The following is a 21,240-nucleotide window of genomic DNA, read 5'->3' as shown; positions in this document are numbered from 1 at the left end:
TTGGAAAGCAGGAAGAATGACTGAATGTCAGAAATGTGGACAGTGACTTTTCACAGGGTCATTAGTAACCCTGGAGGCTCAAATGCTTGATAGGCACTCATGAAACTCAACGGTTTTTCTTTGTTCTCTGAATTTGATGAGAAGAGCTGTCAATTATGTTTCTTCTTCTTTATGTTTAAGTCCATAATCCATTGTGGGCAGCTAGAGACAAGAAACAACAGGAGGAGACATTGAATAAAACATTACCTAATATAGGGTGCCAAACTGTCTGAAAATATTTGGGCCCATTTTTAAGTTTCTTTTCTGTTTTGATAAAAACACCCTGACCTATAGCAACTGAGGGGAGGAAGGAGTTTGTGTGGCTAGTAATTCAAGACTATGGGCTGTTATTGTAGGAAAGTCACAGCAGCAGGAAACTGTGATAGCTAATTCTATAATCTTTATAGTCAGGAGCAAAGAGAAATGCCTGCTTGCCTAGTTTCCGCAAAGTTTCTCTATCTGTATACAGTTCAGGACCCAACACATGAAAACATACTGGTCACAGTAGTCTTAGGATTCCTATATCAATTAACAATTAAGACTATCCCTTACTGAAATGCCCCCAAGCCAACCTGAACTAGATAACCACTCAACTGAGATTCGCTTAGAGTAGCTCTAGTTTGTGGTAAGTCAACATTGAAAACTATCACACCTTGTGGATAATATGGTTTATGTAATGTTCTCCATGCCTTGGGGCCATGATGATGGGGGCAGCACTTTTTCAATGAATCAATAATTGGTTGACACAATAGGATGCATTGTATTAAAATGCTGTCTTGTGGTACAGAAAAAAAAATGATGCTCAACAAGGTTTTCGCTGTCTATTAGAGTGTACAGTGGGATACAGAAGACAAGCTTTAGTGCATAGCTTCTCATAGCCATACTGAAAACATGCCATATTTAAAATAGATGCCATTGAAAACATAGCTTGCCTGATAGATCCCAACTCTGTCAGTTTCAAGGTAAGGTGACAATGTTGGGGCCCACAGCATAGCAGTACCACCCCCTCAGTCCACGTGTGTAATTTCCTCTAGTGATATTGACATGACCCACATGCATTGTGCACAGAGCCAGTTACTAAAAAGATTAGGAACATAAATGAATTTCAAATGGGGAGAACATAAGTATGTCCCACCAGTAGTCCTCCCTTGCAGAGTAGACACATCACTGATTTGTAAATCTCAGACACATCAAATTCTACTTACAAATCCTATATTTATTTTTCTGTGTCCACAGAAACTTTTTAATGACATATGTTCAGTGTCATAGACAAGTTAAAGCTTTAGTCAGTTTTTAAAATAAAATGCTTTATAGTCTAAATAAAGATACCAACAGTTTGTTACAAAAAAAAAAACATGCCTTATCATAAAAAGTAGTAGAGTTTCTACCCTCTGACCCAGAAGTATTTCGAAGATGTCATTTTATAATTTAAAATATTCTAAAAACTGGAAATTATCAATACATCCAGTTTCCAAGTTTCAAAAGAAGTTACCAATCAATATCTTGTAAATAAAAAAAATACATGTTCGTGCAGGAAATGCTGTTTAGTTTCCCAGGTGACACACAAAATTCTTCAAGAACATCACACCTACTGGGATCATTTATCCCCATACTTTTTAACCTGCCATTGATCATTCCAGATTATTGATAATGTTTGTCTTACAGATCTGTACCTCATATTCCAAACTTTGAAACTTATGACTTTACAATGTCATTTGTACCAGCACACAAAGTCTAAAGGTTTTGTGTATGTTCTTTATTTTATTTTTGTACTTTGAGTATTAGACCACATTTTGCCAGTTTTTATAAGAATCCCATCTGAAAGCAGAACTCAGACTTGTCTTCACCACTTCTTGTATTGAAACACTGGGTAGTTTCATCTTTTCTGATGCTTTTGTTTCTCCACTGCTGAAGTACAGAGTGCCATCTCCATTCCATGAGCCATCTTGATGAGGTGCTTTATGAAGATACTGTCTCAGCACCTGCTCAACATGCATTAATCAGTTATTTGTGGTTCATCATGGTGTTTGGGAATAAGCTAAGCTCCAACACTCAAATCAGTTAGATAACACAATTAAAGAACAAAGATTGAACAACCTGACAGTGGCATGAGTCAGAGACAACTGGTCCCCCAAAGTAGTCATTACTCTTCAGCCTTCCTCACTGCTTGTCTTGTATTCGACTTGTTTGCCTCAGCAGTCTAACTTATGTCTGAGGCACGGGGAAGCCTGTGGTAAGTGCTCACATTTTCCATTTTATCGAATGGTTACTGAAGTTATCCTTCCACTTTCTGCTGAGCTGCCCTCTTTAACCACTGGGAAAGGACTTTTATGTGATCCATCCACTTCGGAATCAATTGCCTGAGACCCAAGAATTGAGTCATCCTGAATTAAATGTGCTCATTGTCCATGGAAAGGATTGTCCATGTATTAAAAATAAAAGAAAAACAAACAAAACCCAGAAATAAGTGCTGGGTAAGAATCCCTGTTTAGTATTGCTCATTATTTCTCATTTCTTTTCTTTCCACATATTGTGTCTCTTCTTTCTTTCCACCTTTGAAGAATCTAGCCCATCCACAATAAAAAGAATAAGTTTGATTTGTTTCTTATAAGTTTAGTGCATAAATGTGTTATTGGCCAGTCAGGGCCATAGACCCCCAAATATTGCAAGGTATTGCTAGTGCTCTTGGTTACCTTCCTGAACTTGACAGGAAGACCTTATTGTAAAGACATGACGTACACAAGTCATAGAATATGGAGAAATCATACTACACTAACCTGGAAGCTTCATCTCTGCTGTCTAGCTTCATAGGGATGGAAGGTCCTATACACACTACCGGTGGAGAAATCACCAATTGCACCCTGCTATGAACCTTGCAGGCTACAATAATGGCTGCCCCGGCTAGATCTACCCAGTGGTGCAACAGTGGCTTGTACAGTGGAAGGGGTCAGCTCCTTTGTGATTGGACTTAAGAACTGTTCTTGTGGGGAGGAGTGAGGAATGAAGAAGTCTTAGATAGAAATATAGAAGGAGATAATGAGAAAGACAGAGACACAGGATAGCTTCAGAAGGGCGCTGGGTCAAGGCCCAGTCACCCCGAGTTTAATCATGATGGGATTTTTATACATCAGCAAGGGGAGGAACAAAAGACCTCCCCCTTTCAAGATCCAGGTATAAAGAACCAGCAAGTTCAGACCCTTCAAAACACCTGGTTGCAGCCCTGCTGGGCAAAACTAGCTCAGACTTTCTGACCTTGAGTAAGGACTTACTTGGGAGCCTCTGTGGGCCCCCACATGTTCCATAACATATGAAACACATACCTGACAATTGTTATTAGACCAAGACAGGCAAAAGGCCCTAGTATAGAACCTACTATTATTATTCTGCTAAATGTGCAGTGTTAAACTGACTCCTAATGACTTACCCTATATCTATAGATCAAGGCACCTCTCAACTTTTATCATTGGAACTCTATTTGTAGTAGATGGTGATTAACTCAGAGAAACACAGCTGGCTAAAGTGCAGAGAATAAGACATCACAGAATGTTCAGCCTTAAAGGGAGCATATGGACAGCACCCCTCCTTCCAAGGTTCAAGAATCATTGAGGAAGAAGGGAAGAAGCGTGTAAGACCCAGGTGTGGTGGATAACTACAGGAAAAGCTTCTCCTAGACACAGGGAAGATGCACATGTGCATTCACTAAAGTACAGCACAGATAAGACCTATGCAATTCCAAGCCAGACACAATTCCAGCATGCCAGAGGGAGGTGGGTGGGAAGTCTCCCGACTAGCTGAAGAACAATTAGATATTGTTAGCTACTGAGAAAGGGTGAGAAAGTTTTCTCTAAGAGTATAGATCCATATAAGTTGACAAGGCTTGAGTGGAAGGCCACATATACAAAAATATTTGGGCAGCACAAATTGGTCTTGATAGACAAAAAGAAACATAAAGCTGGGTGGGTAAGAAAGAGATAATAGATTTGGGAAGAGTTAGGGGAAGGAGATGAACATGATCAAAATATAGGAAATTCTGAAAGAAGTAAAAGAATTTTTAAAGTAGGAAGTTGTCTACGTACAGTGGAAAGTGGGGGTTTTTGTAAGCTAGGCATATCTCCATGGTTACATTATAGACTTACATATTTGCTTATAAGGTATTCTGTAGACAAGTATGAAGTAAACATCTGAACAGACTATTACACCTCATGCACATTCATTACCTGATCAGGATTTTAATGAGGAGAAAGCTGTGTTTTCCTCTAAGTCTGCTCAGCTTCAGAATGACAGCCATTATTAACCTTCTCATTCCTACTGTCATTTAAAAATGTGAGTGGATCAAAGCCACATTCACTCATTCTAGATGTTAAATATTTCCCATATTTATGCTATTTTATATTCACCAGCATATACATTCATTTTTTAATCTCGTTAACACAGTTAACATTGTCCTAGAAGCATAGGGTTAGGGCAGAATAAGGCTCTGACTTTTTTTTTTTTAATGTTTGTTTCTATAACTTATTTCCTGGCTATTTTTCTTTAAAAATACACAACTGTTTTTCCTTCCCAATGATCAGTATCTATGTCCATTAAATAGAAATGGAACAACTATAATGCTTCCATGACAGGGTCCTTAGTCTGGAACATAAATTAGCATCATTCCAATAGACATTCCTAATGATAATGGAGATGACTGTAAATGAACTACTACTTGGGGCTTTTTTGTTTGCCTTTGTAAAGTGTATTAATAAGAATAAGAGGGTAACATATAAATACTTACTGTTTGTATATATAGAGAGGCATCATGAGAGGAAGACAGATTCAAATCGAGTAATATCTTTATGCCATTTTCTTATTAGGTAAGACCCTTTTAAATAATTACCGGTTAAATTACTCATCTTTAAAGGATACATTTAATTTTCCAATTATTGGTATCATGTTAGTGTTTGTCCCTGTGAACTGAATTGCAAGAAGTGTTTGAAATCATTAAAACAAGACTTAAATGTTGAGAAAAGTGTGTTTCTGTATGATTCCTTTAAGCTTACTTAAAACTGCTTTTCCATGGTTTAGTTTATAACTAGGAAGTCACTGCTTTGTTGCGCAAAATGACTGATTTGTGGAACTCTTGTAGTTTACTGTGCGAGTCTTAGACACTCAGTAAATGCTAGGTGATGATAACAGTGCTAGTATTTTCCCTAAGAACTGGGAATGCAAGAAAGAGAGGCCTCACATTTCAGTGTTGCATTGTCAGATGCAAGGTTTATTATGCTTTGCAAGTACAAACACGACCAGTGCTGGTGAGGTTGTTCTTTCAAATTCCCACTCCTTCATTGATGTTAAGAGACTTTTCAAATGGCTCCATTCAGTAACGGGGCCATCTCACAGATTTCTGCAGCATCAAAGACAAGGGTAGCAGGCGTTGCTTCTTGATGCAAAAATCCTCACTCACTTACATCAGAATGGTTCAAAGTAATAGAACCTACCAGTTTCCACATTTATCAAATTCTTACCTTGTATCTTATTCTTTATTATGCCCTATGGAACATATAAAAGAAATGAGACATTAAACATCAATATTTTGCTAGATTTTTCTTGTTGTTGCTTTTTCTTTTGGACCACCAACCAGCTCCCAAATCATGACAGGGAAACTTATTTGTTAAGAATGCTTGGCCTAGCTTAGGTTTGATTCTGGCTAGCTCTTTTAACTTAAATATACCTGTTTGTCTTTACTTTTCTTTCCTTCTGTATGTCTTACTTTCACTGCTTCTCCTGTCTGTCTGTCTGTCTGGCAGCTGCCTGGCTTCTTGCCCCAGCACACCCTATCTTTCTCCTGCCTTCTCTTCTCCTTCTTTTCCGACTTTGCCTCCTGAGTGCTGGGATCAAGGGCCTGTGCCAATATACTGGATTTGTTTTAAATTCTTAAAAACATAAAGATGAGGACTCTGTGCTCCTTTACCATAATAAAAAGCCAGTTCTCATATCACAGATCTATTAAACAGTACCTCTAACCCTTTCCAAAGAAGTCTCAGGAAATTGTCTTCATTGTTCTGTTGTATAAAACTGAGAAAGTCATAGCAGAACTGACCGTATCCAGCCCCAAGTAGCAAGTTCTGATAGATTTATCATGTGACAATGATGAGCATGTTCTTTGGGGCTGTACATTTACCTCTGCTACCCAATGAGCAGTGAGCTTAGTAACAGTATGTGCTATTTTATCAATTTGTTGAAGAGTTATTTAGACTTACTCTAAAATTCCTCGGCTTTAGTTTAATACTACATAGTTCTTAAAATTTATAGATGATCTCACTCTTGTAACCTGGAGCATAAGTGTTTATGTACTTATTTCATGGTTTTTATTTATAACCACTTTTAAAATAAACTTTATTATTAAAAACTTGCAAATAATTAAAAACATGATGTACCCCAAATTAATAGTGGAACTCAAAGTCTACACTATCCAGTGAACTTATTATGTAGTTAGAGTAGGTATTTGGAAAATAAGATGCAGAACTTCACATTAAATTTAACATCTTCAGTATCAATTATATTTTATGCATGTATCTACCACCAAAACAAACAAAAAATCCATAAGAGAACTAGAACTAGAAAAATAATTATATTTATATTCTCTTTCATAACTCATGTCCACTAACTGCATTCAATCCTCCTCATCCCCTTATATTCAGTCTTTCTTTTTTTCCTTTCTTCATGTTGGACGTTGCCTACATGTACACTTAATTACATGTATACACAAATTATTGGTGACATTCTGCATATGAGAAAACATGTATCTTTTTTCTTTCATATATTGTGTGACCTCATTAATATTAAACATTTTAAGTCCAGGGAATTTTTAAAATATTTATTTTTATTTTATGTGTATAGGTATTTTGACTGTATATCTGTCCTCCAGCCCCCCACAATTTTTATTTACTATATTTTTAATTAAAATACCATTAAATCATTCCACCTTCTGTGTCCTGTCTTCTTTTCAACTACCCCATCCTACCTTCCCCATCTCAGATTGATAGCTTCCTTTACTTTAATTATATATGTACACATACATAAATTTTATATGTATGTGTGTGTGTCTATATATACAAATATAGATGTACAACTTGTTGATTCCATTTTCTGTTTGTATTTACATGATTTCAGGACTGATATCTTTGTATTTGACAAACAATTAGAGGACTCTACCATGGGAAAGCCAAGTCTTCCTGGCTCAGCAGTAATTAGATGCTTACAGTTCTTTGTCTATGTGTGAGACATCATGAGATTTCCCCCTTTTCCATTAGCATGTTTATTGATATTGTCATTGTTCAGATCTTCTTTAGGCAGCCATTTACAGGAGACACAGTCTCACAGAAGAAGTCCTGGTCCTATGGCACTTACAGTCTCCCTAGTCCCTCTTCTATGATGTTCCTTGAGTTTTAGGTGCAAAGGTTGTGTTGAAGATGTATCTGTTAGAGGTTGGCTGTTCATGATTCATTGATTTCTGCATTGTGTAAAGTTGCAGTTTTCTGTTTGATGAAGTATGATCACTACATTTACTTGTGGATATAAAGTCTATTGCTCCTTTAGGACTGTGTTGCCATGCTGATCAGTGTTGTGATTCATAGGATCACTGCTGCATAGGACTTGACTGCTTCCATTCTTTGAGTTTGCATAGTCCTGTGGAATTATGAAAGCTAGATAATAGAAAGGAGGCTTTTAGGTTAGATTTAGCTTAAATCATTCTAATCCTGTGTCCTGCATGTGGGTGTTTTCAGCCATAATCACTTACCTCCAACATCTTCAGGTCCTAAATTCGAGTCTTCAATTTTGAGTATATAACAGGGAGCAAACACAGAAATCCTGCATATTTTAAACATTATTTTCTTTAGAGCTGAATAGTATTCCATTTTATGTACATAAATATATACTTATAATTGTTATACAAATGATAATAGTCTGGGTATTAAAATGTGCTTCAAAATAGGACATGGATCATTGAAAACATTATACCTCACTTAAAAATACCATCTGAGGCTTTAGAGTTTGTTCAAAGGGCAGGGGTTCTGTTCCCAGCACCCACATCCAGCTGTTCACAATTGCCTGTAATTCCAACTCCAGGAGATTATGGCTTCTGAAGGTTCCTGCACCCATGTTTGTATGCACACACACACATGCACATTCAAATACATACATATACACACACTTAAAAATAATTAATCTATATGTACAATTTTCTCAAATGAACAAATGTGTAATTTATTTTAAAAATTGATGTTGTATGCATCGTTATGGAACTGTTCATATATTAAAGTTTCAATAACACAATTATTATATCTTGTAATTTTTAAAAAATTGGGTTTTAGTTTTCTAAATATGAACCACATTTTCAGTAATTTTCTAATATGAATTTTAAGAGAGAATGTTGCCCCTTTAGTTTTGTTCTCTATTCCATCCTCCTTATGGGTTTTTCATTTCCAAGCCCAAATTTCATGATCATTTACCAAGCATGAACATAGGATAAAGGAATCTAAACTAAATGTCACTGACATAGTTTAAGGAGGACATCTATAAATTTTAGGCCAAATCTAAAATCTGTTTGACATTAAATATATTAGTCTACTCTTGTCAAATCTTCTCTCTTGGTTTGTTCTGACCTTAATTTCCACCCTGATATTCTCATCCAAATGTGTCATGAGGGCAGCCAGATGGTCTGATTTCTTTTCAGGGCAGCATCAAAATACTCTGCTATGTTCTCAGGGATTATATGAACATGCTGCTCTTGTGTGTTTGTTGTTTTTCTTGTTTCTATGGCAAATGACAGTTGAAAGCCACTTAAGGAATCTATGACTTATCTTGGTTCACAGTTTCAAGTACAGTCCATCGTGTTAGGGAGTCATGGTGACTGGAGCTTGAGGCGGTCATGCTGCATCCAGTCAGGAAGCAGACAGTAATTAACACTGGTTCTCGGTTAGCTTGCTTCATTTCATTCATTCTGGGACCACAGGCCATGGGATGGTGCTGTCCATACTTAGGATAAGTCTGTCTTGTCTACCTCAGTTAGCCAAATCTAAATCTTTCTGGATATTTCTAGATGTTTGTTTCCATTGTGAATCTAAATTTTGTCAAATTGATAGTATTAATCATCACACTGAGTTTCCTCTATCAGTGAAATTAGCAGCAGAATGGAAGTTTATGAAATGTCTGACTTGAATCTCCCCAGGTGTGTGTGTGTGTGTGTGTGTGTGTGTGTATTTGACACTAGGTGTCTTCCTGGATTTATCTGCACCTATATATTGATGAAGGTCTCTCTCATTTGAATGCAAAGATGAGCACTTTGATGAGTATGTGTAGCCAGACAACTTTTGGGATCCTCTGACTATCCCACCTGGGTGTTAGCATTGTAGGCAGGATGTTACACACACCTGGCATTTATATAGAGTGCTGAAAGCTAAATATCTATGTGGTATGTTTTTTTTCCCCCACTGAGTCTTTTCCTTCTTCCTGAACTCCCCCTCCATATACCTGCTATTGTACTGTATCCTGTGCTGTCTCTGTGGCTTTAACTTCTGGGGTGTCCACTGTGGAGAAGTGTTTTCTTGACATTACAGAATACCTTATGTTCTGCAGTTCAGAGACATAAGTGAGCACAAAGGCATTGAAATAACTACTGATACTTTTTTGATGACTGACTAATAGAAGTACTGTGAATTGCACTTTACCAGTGATGTAGTGAGGACATGGGGGAGAAGTGTCCACTATTATGAGATTGGAAGAAGATAAGAAAACAAGCACAAAAGACAATTTTGCAACTGACAGAACACGATTGTGCCTAGTGCCTCGGAGGATGATTTGTCAAGTTGGAGTTTGTGGTGAAGCAGAGCCCATCACCTACAGAGTAGAGCAGAGTCACCCTGGTGCCAACAGAAGGACAGGACCCATGAAGTTAGCTATTCACCTTTGGGGAAATCACTGAGTGAATACAGGCAACTGGGTAAACCAGAAAATGAATCAGATTCCCCAAGTACACAAACCATGTATTCCTGGAAAATATGCTAGCATATTAATGTTAATTGTATACCTTCTGAAATTCTTATAAATATGCTCATGTTAATTATAACTATAGAATTGATATCTTTTCTTACTTTTTATAACATCCAATTTCTTAGAAAATATAATTTTGAAAGCAATCAAAAAAGCCAGATGAGTTCATTTTAATTACATCTACATCTTACAGAAAACTACATTGTTATTTATGTGAACTTGGGCCACCAACTTTTGCAAGGTGAGAAAAGATACTTGGAGAACCCCCTGTTATCATAATGTACTTTATAGACTCCAGGAAGAAATGAGCAAATTCACCATCATTAAGATGCTATGAAGGATCAGAGCATTGGTTCATTATGATCCCATAATGAGTTTCTTGCATTGAATGCAGAAATTCTGTCATTTTTCAGATTTGGCATGACGTCTATTCATAATTAAGCACAGTTTTAGATGAATCCTCTTTAAGAATAAACCTGTATCTGCATTTTTATATCGAACAGTCTGATTTCTGTCATATTCATTCCTTGCATATAAAAGAACTCTCTATAAAAGGTGAAACTGACATGTGGAAGGCCAAACTAATTATTTACAGTATAGAGAGAAGGATGCTAGATGCTGATATTGTATTTGGGAGTGGTTAGAGATCCTTTACTAGCATACATTAATTATCTATCCTGTTGTGTTTCACATAGACATTTTCTTATAAGTATATGGAAGTCTAGGGCTTCTAAGTCTAGTATAAGTATATAGTGGCTTAGGGTGCTTGTATAGCATGCTACCAGACATCTCAAGGTTCAGAGTTCACAACAGGGCAAGAGAAATCCATTCAAAGGTTTGTGAAGTATATGTACAAGATAATTCTTTTATCAAAGATGTCTGGACCCTAATACTATCTATTTAAACGAACATTGCAGATGTGATTATGTGTCTCACTTTATTTTTTATTTTGTTTTTATTTTTTATTTTGTAATTAATTTAATTTTACATATCAGCCACAGATTCCCCTGTCCTCCCTCCTCCCATCCACTCCCACCCTCCCCCCAAACGACCCCCCATCCCCACCTCCTCCAAGGCAAGAACTCCCCTGGGGATTCAGCTCAGCCTGGTAGATTCAACTGAGGCAGGTCCAGTCCCTTCCTCCCTTCACATAGGCTGAGCAAAGTGTCCCAGCATAGGCCCTAGGTTCCAAAAAGCCAGCTAATGCACTAAGGACAGGTCCCAGTTCTACTGCCTGGGGGCCTCCCAAACAGTTCAAACTAATTGATTGTCTCACTTATCTAGAGGGCCTGATGCAGTTGGGGGCTCCTCAGCTCTTGGTTCATAGTTCATGTGTTTCCACTTGTTTGGCTATTTGTCCCTGTGCTTTTTCCAGTCACGGTCTGAATATCTCTTGCTCATATAATCCCTCCTCTATCTCATTGATTGGACTCCTGGAGCTCCATCTGGGGCCTGGCCATGGATTTCTGCATCTGCTTCCATCAGTCATTGGATGAGAGTTCTATCACAACAGTTAGGGTGTTCGGCTATTTTATCACCAGAGTAGGTCAGTTTGGGCTTTCTCTCAACTGTTGCCAGTAGCCTATTGTGGAAATATCTTTGTGGATTTCTGGGGACCTCTCTAGCACTTTGCCTCTTCCTACTCCCATGGGGTCTTCATTTATCATGGTATTTCTTTCCTTGTTCTCCCTCTCTGTTCTTGATCTAGCTGAGATCTCCTGCTCCCCTAAGCTCTCCTTCACCTGACATTTGCCCTTCATTACCCACCTTCATGTCCAGTTTGTTCATGTAGATCTCATCCATTTCTCTGTTATTGGGTGATCCCTGTGTCTTTCTTAGGGTCCTCTTTACTAGGTAGCCTCACTGGAGTTGTGAGTAGCTAGAGAAATGGGGCTAGAAGCAAAGAAATGTGCATAACTGCAAGAAGCTAGCTAGGATCAGGACTTATAAACCTTAGTTGATAGCTAAAGCAAGATTATGTAGTCTTTAGAAGCTATTTACATCCAGGACTTGATCCCTCTGGTGATTTCTGAAGTAATGCAATCTTGACCATTCTGTTTATTCCTATAAGATGAAGTTTAGATTTCAGATTCTCAGAACCACATGATAATACATCACTGATGTTCCAATCCACTAAATTGTGGCAATTTGTTAACTGGAAATAAAGAGGCAATACTTAAACCAAATTTTCTCATTAGTAATACTTTGGTTTAAATTAGACACTGCCTTGAGCCACTTCTTAATTTCTTCTGACAGAGTTGGAGAGTATTTTAGTGCAAAATTCTATATTCCCTTTAAGTAATGAGAACAAGGAGTAATAGACTTGCTAAAGAGGGTACAGCTAGTTATGAATAAAATTAGGCCAAGTTTGGAGCTATGAAATGCTCTTAGACTATTCATAACTGCCAACATTCCACCTCTGACTTTTTGTAAGAAACACTTGTGTGTGAAAGTCACAGTTGAAGAAGGACTTTATCACATGGTAATGGCTAACTAGGATAAAAACAAGTGACAGGACAGGGACACAGGTTTATGGGACAGGGCCACTTACGATCAAGAGTATGTGTCAGCTGGAGCAGGGACACTTAATATCAAGAGTGTATGTGATCTGCTAATTACCATGACAGGCCATCAGCAGTAAACTCATGAGGAAGGCCCAACCCCTGAGCAACCTTTTGGAAGGACAAACACAAATAAGAATGCTTGTAACTTTCAAAATGGCATAATTCTTCAAAGTTATCTATTGCCAGATGCCAGGAGTTCCTCTTGTTTCTATAAGACCCTTGAATAAAATAATGATTAAATGGGACTTAGTTTCATTACAATATTATATGATTTTGAGCTGTGGTTCTTACCTTGCAAAGGTTCTGTCATCACCTTTCCATTTTAAGGAGGATGTGTATGACTTTTCCTGCCTTTAGGGGCATCTCTGTATATTTTAGAAACCCTGGTTTGTTGGTCACACTTCACCCAATGCCGTCAGTTTCTATGGAGACACTAACTATTGTGCAGTTAAGAGCAAAAAAGATTCCTCAGCTTCCCTGTGGTTTTGAGACGATGTTTACTTGTCTTTCCATTCTGCACATCAGAAATAAAATTAAAATGGTTTTCTTTTGAAGCATCATCATTTGTGTGCTGGTAGGATGCTGTTCCCTTTCACAAACTATGGCTATTCATGAATTAAATATCTCCCTGGGCCTTCCTTTTCTAAAAACAAAGATAGTAGTCCTCTGTGGGGCTATTAATGCAAAAAATGTCACTATGTTACTTGAGATTTAAAAAACCTTGTGCATTAAGCACTACCAATGACCCAGGGTATTCCTTTGCAGAGCTGTGTCATGTATAGGTAAATCAGATTTGGAAAAAGCTCTGAGAGAAAAAGGAAGTCTCAGTTTCAGAAAAATCTAAACTAGGATTGCTTTTGAGAATTCTGATAGGTTCATTTGCCCTCTTTTGTATCATTATTTAAAAAATTCTTTCCAAAAATGTTGGACAAGACAATAGACAAATTTCCCTTCTCTTTTTAAATTAACATCAGCTCTATTTCTTGGTTGAGCTTCTGAATTGATTTTAATTCCTTAGTCTGCCTTAGTAAGGTTTTTTTCATTTTTAAAATATTGTTATTACTGAAATATAAGTATATCAGTAAGTATTATGATTGGCAGAAGCTTAAAATTCTCCTAAAAACAGACTTAAGAAGTGAAAAACACAATAGATTCTTCCTGAATTCATACATTCAAGTGTATTTTGATTTCAGAGTTGAATGTTAAGTGTTATCCATGAATCCATGGAGATTGTGTCATACTTTCCAGTGTAAGTACCTTTAAGTAGCACAAGGTCTTTGAACATAATTAGTACAGAATATTGAACCCTGCCAGAAATACAGGATTCGTCATTAAATTTAGAGGCTGCTTTATCTCTCTGAGTCTAATCATGTGTGCCGAAGACTAATTGTTAATGGCATAGTCTTTATTGCTCATGACTTTCTTTTATTTTAAATGGAATGGTCTGCTTTGTGAGAAATAATTAGGTTTTATAGGCCTACCTGCATGGAGTCTTTTGTTGAATGTGTTATGGTTTTGCCAATTCAAATCTTGAAGGCAATTAGAGACTGGGGCTGAACTGTCCCCTAAATCACACACATATTGTGTTATCACCTCCTTTAATTTTTACACACGCTGGGAAACAGGAGCTTCACTTATTTGCAAATACAGAGTAATTACTAGGCTGTGCCTTGTCTAAGAAGCATAAGCATAATTTAGGGGGAATGAGCATGTTATATAAGTCTGGAGCATGACAATGTTCTGATATCTGACTTTGTCCCCAAATAAAATGTGGCATAATAGTTTCTTGTTTAAAAACATGGTCCAGATCTAGTGAGGTAGGTCAGTGGTAGTGTTGGAGCCCAGGTTTATTCCTGAGCACCACAAAAATCAAAATAAAAGAGATAGGCAGAGTTGGTGGCCAGCCATGGTCTTGTATAGATTTGTTCAAATGAGATGATGCTTGCTTCGCATTGTCAGTGGGAAGCTATTTGTTGCTCACTGAAGTAAATAAGAACAATTTCCAGAAACTCTCATAACAGAAAAAAAAATCAACATTTCATTTGTGAAAGAGATAGTTTATATGATGAGTCACAGACTTGACTAGGGAGATTTGACAGAGATGCTGCCTGAAACATTGAAGATTTTGGTAATATATTGAGAAAAATTTGTTATGGTAGAACACAACGTAATCTGGTGACTAATAATTCCTGTTGTTTACTTTCCTGTGCCACGACACAGGATGATTTAATCATAGTACTGTTACTCCTTCAGTGATGGTGAAAACCATGTCATTTTGACATTAGAGTAGTTGGACACTGTGGAAGTCACTTTTGGTAACACTGCTGACGGATTTGGAAGCCACCACTGTGGCATTGTCTCTTCAGGTTAAGGGCACACGTGTTGAGGTATTTGCTTTGAAGGTGATGTTTTCTCTGTCCACCTTCTCATGTCACCAGGTCGCAGTGTGTCTGGGCTGAAGTTGGGGCAACTCTACTGCTTCTTCTGCTGCCCTGTGAGCACCAGCAATCAGGGTGTTTTCAATCTAGACAATGTTCTTCGGTGGGAAGTCACTTTGAATTCTCTCTCCCTCTCCCTCTCCCTCTCCCTCTCCCTCTCCCTCTCCCTCCCTCTCCCCTCTCCCCTCCCCCCTCTCCCCTCTCCCCCTCTCCCCCTCCCCCTTCCCCCCTCTCTCTCTCTCTCTCTCTCTCTCTCCCTCTCTCTCTCTCTCTCTCTCTCTCTCTCGTCTTTTCTACTCCTCCTCCTCTTCTTGCCTCTATCCGATGTGTCCCATACATGTTGTCCACAGCACCCATGTGGAGGTCAGACAGTAACCTCAGGTGTTGGTCCTCTTTTGTTCATGGCTGCATACACTGTTGCATACACCAGGCTAACTGACCTATGAGATCGTGGGGACTCTTCTGTCCCCTCCTGCCATCTTGCCATAGGAACCCTAGGTCTACAGTCACAGTCTTTCTCTTCCAGTCTTTTTGTTGGTGCTGAGAATTAAAATTCTAATCTTTATGCTTGAGGAGCATGCACTTGAACCATGTAGTTGTCCTCCCAGCCCTCCCTTGGAATTTTATCCTTCAAGTTCTCATGTGTTTCCCCTCAAATCTATGATATCAGACACTAGCCAACCCAGAGACACTGATCACCTTAGACACATGCATGTACAAATTGATATTTTTTTCAGTTAAGATTCTTTTGAAACATTCTTTAAGCTGAAATAATAGGAGCTGTATGAACGTGTGACCTACATCTTGTGGCAAGCTTGAAGTTAAGTTTGAAAAATGTGTTGAGAGTTTACAGGATCTGTAGTGAACGCATTGCTGGAGACTGTATCTTTTCTGATGGGAAGAAATTGAGCTTTGTGAAGTGTTTTCAAAGCATGCAGCCTGCTAAGACATTTATTTTCTGGATTTCCTTTTTCCTTCTCAGTATTTCCTCTCAAATACTTTCTTGAGATAAGAGGAGAATTTGAAAATAACAATGTTTTAGTGGGCAGAGCCCATTTGAGTCAATGCTTCCCAGATAAGCAAAAGGCTGGTTGCTGCTTTGAAATTCTATGGCAGGCTTATAGTTATGTATGAAGTAACATAATCAAAATATTATTGGAAGGTTAATTGAGGAAACATTTTTATGACAAGAGGTGAAAAATAGGGAAAAGATAGCAGATAGGAAGTTTTATGATAAATAATTGGATTATTGTCACGAGCATGGGAGAAATATCTATATTCTTCAGGAAAGCCTAACTTAGGACTGGTGAGATGGCTCAGTAGTTAAGAGCACTTGTTGCTCTTGCGGAGGACCAAGGTTCATTTATCACACCCATATGGTGCTTCAGAGCCATTTCTAGATCAATTTGAGGAGATCCAACAACTTTTTTTTTGGCCTTCATGGGCATTAGACACACATGGTATACATGCATACATGGAGACAGACATTCATACATATAAAAATTAAATAAACCTTTAAAGAAAGAAGAAAAGCATTACTTACTGTTTCTAATTTTAAAAATGAAGCTTTTAATTTTCCCTGTGGTCCTCCAAACTGTTTCATGCTGTTTGAGACCCTAGGAACCCCTCCCCCACCACAAAACAAACATTTCTTTTGTAATCAAGGTACACATGAGTCTATGACTTTCATAGACTCCATTTGATCAACACCTCCTTGGTAGTCTTCGGAAGATCAAATGTAAACATTTAGATGTATTTGAGAGAATTACATCCTAAAGTTAGTGGGACTTAAGCAAGAATGTTGTGTAGATGTAGCCAACCGTCCTATCAAATAAGAAACACCAAGCCAATACAGAGATGAAAGCCAAGAGGTCAGAGCAATAGCTAAGAACTAAAAACCTTACCCTTCACTGTCTCTGTTGCCCTACCTCTCCAAAAGAGACCTACTTCCTGTGTGTCTGTCTTTTTATAGTGTTTCTGTTCTGCCTTCTCATTGGTTGAAAACCCAACCACATGACCTCCTAGTCACGGCCTGTCTGTACAGACCTCCAGGTCTTCTATGGTTGGTATTGAGATTAAAGGCATGTGTCTCCAGTTGGCTATATCCTTGAACACACAGAGATCCGCTTAGCTCTGTCTCCCAAGAGCTGGATTAAAGGCGTGCACCACCACCGCCTAGCTTCTGCTAAGGCTTGCTATTAGCTCTGACCCCCAGGCAACTTTATTTATTAACATACAAAATCACACTTTAGTACAAATAAAATATTACCATATTTCCCTTTTTCTATTATGTTGTGATTACATGAAAACTTATAATTAACTTTCATATCATGAAACTCAAAATATGCAAACAAAATGATTAGCATAGTCCTTGCTGTCAGCCAACATTATTGTTAAATAGACTATGGCAGCCAGGTGTGGGGGTTCATGGCTGCGGTGTAAGCAGTTGGGCCACTGAGACAGGAGATGATTATGGACTACACAGAGAGACATGTCTCAAAACACTAAAGAATGTTTATATTTTATAAGCAAGTATTTATAAACCTCTTAAGTACAGATATACACATTTACTGTTCTGTCATTTCTCTGTTTACTTAACAGGATTAGGAGGGTTTGTTAGTAGGTATAGATCTATAACATTTGAAAAATAGATGTACTGTGATTTAAACAATTCATGTAATTAAGATTTGGACTCCTTTCAAATTACCCCATTACATGTACAATGATAACACATGTTCCTTTCCATGTGTCTTTATATTATTGTTAATTCCCTTGCTAGTGTAGATTCTTTCAGATAGATCTGCTGGTTCCCAGATGTCTGGGCAGAAAATCCTACCTTACCTTGCCTCCTACAAGTATGAGAACCTTCTTACTTCTACACTCAGCATTTCCTGTTATCCTAGCTAGGGTTTAGTTGCTTTGTCTTACTCTGATTTGCCTGCCTGGTCTTCAGATCTATTGCTTTCTGATACTTCTTAGGGGGTCTGATTGAGACCACTGTATTCATTAGTCATCACCGAACTGTGACACCAATCTGCAAATAGAGGTCAGACTAGATTTAGCTAGATGCATGTTTACATTTGCAATTTTTGAAATAATTGTAATAACAGATTTAAGGCAGATAGGGATAGACACATACCCTCTATGTCTTTTCTTTTCTCTGAGCTTTTAACTTTATTACATTTTTTTTTTGTTTTGCTTTTTTGAGACAGGATTTCTCTGTGTAGCTTTGGAGCCTTTCCTGGACCTCACTCTGTAGCTGGCCTTGAACTCACAGAGATCTGCTTGCCTCTGCCTCCTGAGTACTGTGATTAAAGGCATGCTCTACCACTGCCTGGATAACTTTATTACATTTATATTTGTTTATTTATTAGCTTGTGTGTGCAGAACACGCACATAATAGCATTCATATGGAGGTGAGAAGACCACTTGAAGGAGTTAGTTCTCCCTTTCCATCACATGGGTCTTAGTGAATTCAAGTCTTTGGCCTTGGAGGTAGGCCATCTCACTGGCCCCATCAGTTAGCCTTTGTGATGTGGTTTCACCAACCAAAAACCTTTGTGTTTACCTTCACTCACCCTGGGAGAAGTTCTCAGTCCCCCTCAGCCTACTGAACTTTCACTGTTTATAACTCTTCCCATGATGACTATTATCTCCTGTCTTAGAACTTCTGTACCCATTGACTTTTGGGGGGGCCTGTCTTGGCTTCTATATTTCAAAGGGAATCTTTTTTACAGTAACTCTGTCTAACCTACATATTATCCATAGATATCTTCTAATATGATGCTATTTGGTGATTTTGGGAAGACACTACATCTATGGTATATGTGTAGCAGGAGTCTTAACAGGTCTTTTTAATAAAAACAAACCTGTGGCCAAGTATTAGGGTGAATGCTGGAAGATCAGAGAAGCAGAACAAGCCACAGATACCTCACCTCACCAGTTCCTCAGCTGATCCTGTTTCCTCAGACTGGAAGCCTCTGAGTCCTTATCCAAAAGAATCTCAGCTGAACTGCTTCTCAAAAGCCTGAATGCTTAACCAGCCTAGTTCCTGGTTTTCATGCCCTATATACCTTTCTGCTTTCTGCCCTCACTTCCTGGGATTAAAGGCATGTGTCACCATGCCTAGATGTTTCCAATGTGGCCTTGAACTCACAGAGATCCAGATGGATTTCTGTCTCTGGAATGCTAGGATTAAAGGCGTGAGTGCCACCGTTTTCTAGCCTCTGTATCTAGTGGCTGTTCTATTCTCTGACACCACATAAGTTTATTAGGGTGCACAATATTTTGGGGAACACAATACCACCACATATATGTTTGCAAATTTGCATTGTTATTATATCCATCAAACAAGCGATTTGAAATACACAGCATTTTAGAAATGTCATGGGCTTAGAGTCAAAGACTTTGCCACATAATAGTCATGTGACTGAGAATACTCATTATCTGTGGACGTCAGTTTAATTTATCCATGCAAGGAAAGAAAGAGCATGCTTCACAGACCAGCAAGAAAGCATAAGAATGTCAGGATTTGGAGAGATGTCTCAGTGGTTAAAAGTGCTTGCTGCAGAGAATAACCAGACTACAACCCACAGCTCCAAAGATGCTAGGAAACAAGGAGGACCCTAAGAGGGATGCATAGATCTACCTTGGGAAGAGGAAATAGAGGAATTTCCATGAGTAAACTGGGAAGGGGGGGGCATAGAAGAGAGGGGATGGGGATGAGAACATGAGGGAACAGATGGTTGAGCTGGGGGAGGAACAGAGTGGAAGAGCAATGAAAGAGATGTCTTATAAAGGGAGACATTAAGGGATTAGGGATAAACCTGATAATAGGGAAATTCTCAGGAATCCCTAAGGACTACCCCAGGTTAGACTAATAACAATAGTGGAGAGGGGTCTACACTGGCCTGCCCTGGTGATCAGACTGGTGAATCCCCTGTTTGAGCCTTCATTCAACAACTGATAGGAGCAGATGCAGAGATCCATGGCCCAGAACCAGATGGGGAAATCAACAGAGATAATAGAACCAAGCTCCTAAGAACTCTAGACCAACAGCTGTGGAACCTGTCCTCTGTGGGTATCTGTACATATATTATATGCATAAATAAAGTATATAATAAAATAAATACACTAAAAATAGTAAGACAGATTGCCTTAATTACTTTGTAAATTTTGTGCAAATATAAATTATGATTACAGCTAAAATTTCTAAGTTTTTATGCCAGTAGGAAGTAAAGCAATGTGTATACAATGACATGCATCATAGATAACTGGATGATTAACAATCTCCAGAAGCAAATATGTGGCCATATGTGGCCATCAGAAATTGTTTAGTAAAAGCAGAAAGAAAAATGAACTAACAAATAGGGTTGCACTCTCTGTTCCTGTATGATAGAATAGTTAAATTAATGGCTAAATCTAATTAAGAAACTGAAAAATTATAGAGTGCTTGCTGCCAATACTAAACCCAATGGGCTGTGAGACAGGGATATGGTAACACTCAAAAGTTACCTCACCTTTGTTGAATATTAAGGTGATTTCACTACCTAGCCTTGGAAATAAAACAGCCCTTGCAATTACATTTTGTAATTTGTTATTGGTTCAAAAATTAACGACTTTTGCTGTAGTCAATGGATCATCACAGGTGACAAAGCACAGCTTTAATTAACAGTGACAGGTAAAGCCCCTTAGAGTCAGAGTGGATTTATAATAGCAATTATATAAGAAATTATATTTTGATCATTACAGTTTCACATTGAGGCCAAGAGTACTAATCATATGTAGTCTGGTTCTAACACTTTGTGGGGCATTGGCAAATATTTAAAAATCATGAAATATGCCAGCAAACTGTTAAATGTGTTATGGCCTACTGCCTTGATAAATATCCTATCTTAAAGCCTGGTTTGCATTTAGAAATTTGGGGCTGTTGGTATCCCACTTAGGGTCTTGTTGCTTGACTGACTGTCTGCAATACTTTATCTCAGAGCAGTAGTGAGAAGAAGCCTGTGCCCTCACTCCAGAAAATCCCACTGGTAAGTGTTGTCAACTTCACCTTCCACTTCTACAGAGCTGAATGCTGAAGAGACTTCTGTTTGCAGAATGTTCATGCTACTAGGACATTCTGCCTGTTTGAAAACAGAGCAGGAGTGAGCAGTTGAGGAGTG

General features: G+C 38.2%; 1 protein-coding gene across 11 annotated transcripts in view; it reads left to right on the top strand.

Moving 5' to 3' along the window:
- Nlgn1 (neuroligin 1) overlaps positions 1-21,240 on the top strand; it is an 899,837-nt gene that overhangs the window by 289,582 nt on the left and 589,015 nt on the right. The gene's annotated exons all lie outside the window — the stretch shown is intronic.

The sequence above is a fragment of the Peromyscus leucopus genome, chromosome 6 (assembly GCF_004664715.2).
Source record: "Peromyscus leucopus breed LL Stock chromosome 6, UCI_PerLeu_2.1, whole genome shotgun sequence".
NCBI classification, from domain to species: domain Eukaryota; kingdom Metazoa; phylum Chordata; class Mammalia; order Rodentia; family Cricetidae; genus Peromyscus; species Peromyscus leucopus.
The sequence above is the reverse complement of the archived record's forward strand: the minus strand, read 5'-3'. Positions and strand labels throughout refer to the sequence as shown.